Below are 6,045 nucleotides of genomic sequence, written 5' to 3' on the forward strand. Positions count from 1 at the left end.
CCATTGATCATCACAGCTAGCTAGCTGCCACTGAGTGACTCAGGCCCGAAGCTAGCCCTGAGCCAGGCGCATCTCCTGGCAAGCAAACAAAATGACCACAACTACAATACCTCTTTCGCCATCTGACCCGGTCCCTTCGTCGACACGGTGCCCCGCTGTACCACCACGACTGGTCCGCAGACATAATTCCATCAGCTGTACCATCAACCGGCCTCTGCCGGATGACGGAGCAGACGCTTCTACTTACCCTGGACTGCTAACTTTAAACGCAGTGTCTCCCGCGTGCTAGCGTAGTAACGACTACCTAGCGGCTTCCCTGTTTCATCTATTGCTGTACACTGGACCCTATGATCACTTGGCTACATAGCTGATGCCTGCTGGACTGTTCATTTATCACGGTACTCCACTTTGTTTACCTTTGTTTATCTGTCGGCCCTAGCCCCGAACTCAGGCCCTGTGTGTAGGTAACCGACCCTCTCTGCCCATTCATCGCCATTTTACCTGTTGTTGTTGTCTTAGCTGATTAGATGTTGTCTGACCCGTTGTTAACTTAGCTAGCTCTTCCAATCAACACCTGTGATTGCTTTATGCCTCGCTTTACATCTCTCTCAAATGTCAATATGCCTTGTATACTGTTGTTTAGGATAATTATCATTGTTTTAGTTTACTGCAGAGCCCCTAGTCCCACTGTACATGCCTTAGATACCTCCTTTGTCCCACCTCGCACACATGTGGTGTCCTCACCCAGTATAACCAGCATGTCCAGAGATGCAACCTCTCTTATCATCACCCAGTGCCTGGGCATACCTCCACTGTACCCACACCCCACCATACCCGTCTGCACATTATGCCCTGAATCTATTTTACCACGCCCAGAAATCTGCTCCTTTTATTCTCTGTCCCCAAACGCACTACACGACCAGTTTTGCTAGCCTTTAGCCGTAACCTCATCCTACTCCTCCTCTGTTCCTCAGGTGATGTGGAGGCTAACCCAGGCACTCTCATTTGTTGACTTATGTAATCGAAAAAGCCTTGGTTTCATGCATGTGAAGTTTGTTTTACTCACTGCTTTAGCACACTCCGTCAACCCCGATGTCCTTGCCATGTCTGAATCCTGCTTTAGGAAGGCCACCAAAAATTCTGAGATTTCCATACCCAACTACAACATTATCCATCAAGATAGAACTGCCAAAGGGGGAGGAGTTGCAATCTACTCCAGAGATAGCTTGCAAAGTTCTGTCATACTTTCCAGGTCTATGCCCAAACAGTTCAAGCTTCTAATAAAAACAATTCATCTCTCCAGAAATAAGTCTCACTGTTGCCACCTGTTATAGACCCCCCTCAGCTCCCAGCTGTGCCCTGGACACCATATGTGAATTGATTGCCCCCCATCCATCTTCCGAGTTTGTTCTATTAGGTGACCTAAACTGGGATATGCTTAACACCCCAGCAGTCCTACAATCTAAGCTAGATGCCCTCAATCTCACACAAATTATCAAGGAAACCACCAGGTTCTACCCTAAATCCGTAAACATGTGCACCCTCATAGATATTATCCTGACCAACTTGCCCTCCAAATACACCTCTGCTGTTTTCAATCAGGATCTCAGCAATCACTATCTCATTGCCTGCATCCGCTATAGGGTCTGCGGTCAAACGACCACCCCTCATCACTGTCAAACGCTCCCTAAAACACTTCAGCGAGCAGGCCTTTCTAATCAACCTGGCCCAGGTATCCTGGAAGGATATTGACCTCATCCCGTCAGTCGAGGATGCCTGATCCTTCTTTAAAAGTAATTTCCTCACCATCTTAAATAAGCATGCCCCTTTCAAAAAAATGTAGAACTAAGAACAGATATAGCCCTTGGTTCACTCCAGCCCTGACTGCCCGTGAACAGCACAAAAACATCCTGTGGCGAACTGCAATAGCATCGAATAGTCCCCGCGATATGCAACTGTTCAGGGAAGTCAGGAACCAATACACACAGTCAGTCAAGAAAGCAAAGGCTAGCTTTTTCAAACAGAAATTTGCATCCTGTAGCTCTAACTCCAAAAAGTTTTGGGACACTGTAAAGTCATTGGACAACAAGAGCACCTCCTCCCAGCTGCCCACTGCAATGAGGCTAACCACAGATAAATCCATGATAATCGAAATATTCAATAAGCATTTCTCTACGGCTGGCCATGCTTTCCTCCTGGCTACCCCAACACCGGCCAACAGCTTCGCACCCCTCGCAGCTACTTACCCGAGCCTCCCCAGCTTCTCCTTCACCCAAATCCAGATAGCAGATGTTCTGAAAGAGCTGCAAAACTTGGACCCGTACAAATCAGCTGGGCTAGACAATCTGGACCCGCTCTTTCTAAAATTATCCGCTGCCATTGTTGCAACCCCTATTACCAGTCTGTTCAACCTCTTTTACGTTTCGTCCGATGTCCCTAAAGATTGGAAAGCTGCCGTGGTCGTCCCCCTCTTCAAAGGGGGTGACACTCTAGACCCAAACTGTTACAGACCTATATCCATCCTGCCCTGCCTTTCTAAAGTCTTTAAAAGCCAAGTTAATAAACAGATCACTGACCATTTCGAATCCCACCGTACCTTCTCCGCTGTGCAATCTGGTTTCCGAAGTGGTCACAGGTGCACCTCAGCCACGCTCAAGGTCCTAAACGATATCATAACCGCCATCGATAAAAGACAGAACTGTGCAGCTGTCTTCATCGACCTGGCCAAGGCTTTCGACTCTGTCAATCACCGTATTCTTATCGGCAGACTCAATAGCCTTGGTTTCTCAAATGACTGCCTGCCTGGTTCACCAACTACTTTGCAGACAGAGTTCAGTGTGTAAAATCGGAGGGCCTGTTGTCCGGACCTCTGGCAGTCTCTATGGGGGTACCACAGGGTTCAATTCTCGGGCCAACTCTTTTCTCTGTATTCATCAACGATGTCGCTCTTGCTGTGGGTGATTCCCTGATCTACTATATGCAGATGACACTATTCTGTACATCTGGCCATCCTTTGGACACTGTGTTAACTAACCTCCAAACAAGCTTCAATGCCATACAACCTTCATTCTGTGGCTTCCAACTGCTCTTTAAACGCTAGCAAAACCAAATGCATGCTTTTAAACCGTTCGCTGCCCGCCCGACTAGCATCACTACTCTGGACGGTTCTGACCTAGAATACGTGGACAACTACAAATACCTAGGTGTCGTGCTAGACTCTAAACTCTCCTTCCAGACATATCAAACATCTCCAATCCAAAATCAAAGAATTTTGAATCGGCTTTCTATTTCACAACAAAGACTCCTTCACTCACGTCGCCAAACTTACGCTAGTAAAACTGACTATCCTACCGATCCTTGACTTTGGCGATGTAATCTACAAAATAGTTTCCAATACTCTACTCAGCAAATTGTATGCAGTCTATCACAGTGCCATCCGTTTTGTTACCAAAGTTCCTTATACCACCCACCACTGCGACCTGTATGCTCTAGTCGGCTGGCCCTGACTACATATTCGTCGCCAGACCCACTGGCTCCTGGTCATCTATAAGTCTATGCTAGGTAAAGCTCCGCCTTATCTCAGCTCACTGGTCACGATAACAACACCCACCCGTAGCACTCGCTCCAGCAGGTATATCTCAATGGTCATCCCCAAAGCCAACACCCCCTTTGGCCGCCTTTCCTTCCAGTCCTCTGCTGCCAGTGACAGCAAAAATCCCTGAAGCTGGACTTACATTTCCCTCACTAACTTTAAACATCAGCTATCTGAACAGCTAACAGAACGCTGCAGCTGTACATAGTCCATCTGTAAATAGCCCACCTAATCTACCTACCTCATCCCCAAATCGTTTTTTATTTACTTTGCTGCTCTTTTGCACACCAGTATCACTACTTACACACCATCATCTGCTCATCTTTCACTCCAGTGTTAATCTGCTAAATTGAAATTACTTTGCTACTATGGCCTATTTATTGCCTTACCTACTCATGCCATTTAGACACACTGTATATAGACTCTTTTTTTATATTGTGTTATTGACTTTACGCTTGTTTATTCCATGTGTAACTCTGTGTTGTTGTTTCTGTCACACTGCTTTGCTTTATCTTGGCCAGGTCGCAGTTGTAAATGAGAACTTGTTCTCAACTAGCTTACTTGGTTAAATAAAGGTGAAATGAAAAAATAAAAAATCTTCTGCACATCTATCACTCCAGTGTTTAATTGCAAAATTGTCATTATTTCACCACTTATGGCCTAGTTATTGCCTTACTTCCCTTATCTTACCTAATTTGCACACACTGTAAATAGACTTTCTATTGTGTTATTGACTGTATGTTTGTTTATTCCATGTGTAACTCGGTTGTTGTTGTTTGTGTCGCACTGCTTTGCTTTATCTTGGCCAGGACGCAGTTGTAAATGAGAACTTGTTCTCAACTAGCTTACCTAGTTAAATAAAGGTGAAATACATAAAAAAAAGAACAATTCCCCTACAATGGACTAATTAGTGTTTTTCTCAGCAAGAACATTAGTCATTTGCCAGACTTGAATTTTTTCACTTCTTACCAATGTTGCTGGTGTAATTAGGCTATTTGAAATCTGATACGTCAACTCGTGTCTGCATTTTTGTAAGCATTTATGGACAGTGGCTGTCATAAAATGAGAATACGCTACATTGAAATGCCCCTTGCCTCAAATATCCTGTTTTGTCATTTTAGTATTGTGCACAAGCTGCTAGGCAGAAATGGTAGGCATAAATGCAAAAGGTGCTGCCTATGTAGAGCAGTTTCCCAACTCCAGTCCTCAAGTACCCCCAATAGCACACATTGTTAGTAATTACTATCTTGTCTCATCGCTACAACTCCCATATGGGATCGGGAGAGACGAAGGTCGAAAGCCATGCATCCTCCGAAACAAAACCCAACCAAGCTGCACTGCTTCTTAACACAGCGCGCCTCCAACCCAGAAGCCAGCCGCACCAATGTGTCAGAGGAAACACCGTGCACCTGGCCACCTTGGCTAGCGCGCACTACGCCCGGCCCGCCACAGGAGTCGCTGGTGCGCGATGAGACAAGGATATCCCTTCCGGCCAAACCCTCCCTAACCCGGACGACGCTAGGCCAATTGTGCGTTGCTCCACGGTCCTCCCGGTCGCGGCCGGCTTCGACAGAGCCTGGGCGAGAACCCAGAGTCTCTGGTGGCACAGCTAGTGCTGCGATGCAGTGCCCTAGACCACTGCGCCACCCAGGAGGCCAATATTGGCATTTTCTAACCAAAAAAACAAATGTATTTCAATGTCTCCCAGTTTATCGTCGCAATCCATGCAGCGCATCACAACTAAAATTATCATAATACACATACACACTTTCTTCAGTGGTTTATCTACTTCTGTTTCTGATACCGCACGGCAAAGCAACCCACAACTTGGAAAAATCCAACGAATGCGACACACTGCACATACCGCAACCTAGTCCGGCAGATGAGTTGCGGCGGCGCATATTGCCTCCCATTGAAATGAATAGGTTTCCTCCGCAACGCATATGGTGGCCGCAATTGGTGTGCATGAGGCTACCTGGTTGTGTTCCCCTGCTTAGACGTTGCATTCATCAGCCAATGGTTGCGTGCCACGGCATCGACTGTGCCGTTGGATACCAGATTGCTATAACATATGATATGGTAAGCTGATAAATAAAATACCTATCCAGGCACTGTAAGATCTGTCAGGCATCAGTAAAGTCTGAGGAGAGGAACGCACCCAATGACCCTCAGCGCCTCGCACTTAAGATTATAGATGGTTCCCCCTCGTTATAATTGGTTTGCGTTAATAAAAAAGTTAAACAAGAGGACTTCATTTTTTGGGGTTTAAGAATTGAATGAGCTCAGGCTGCCATTATATAAATCGCAGCTAAGCTGTGTTTCATTATTCCACTATCCAGAAACATGTTGGATCATTCAACCAAGATGTTTGGTAACACAGTGGTGTTAAAAATACAAGAGTGATGGGAGGTGGACGAGGTGAGGTTTTCTACTATGTTCTAGACATGATGAAA

This window comes from Oncorhynchus tshawytscha, linkage group LG05 (assembly GCF_018296145.1).
Source record: "Oncorhynchus tshawytscha isolate Ot180627B linkage group LG05, Otsh_v2.0, whole genome shotgun sequence".
Taxonomy (NCBI): domain Eukaryota; kingdom Metazoa; phylum Chordata; class Actinopteri; order Salmoniformes; family Salmonidae; genus Oncorhynchus; species Oncorhynchus tshawytscha.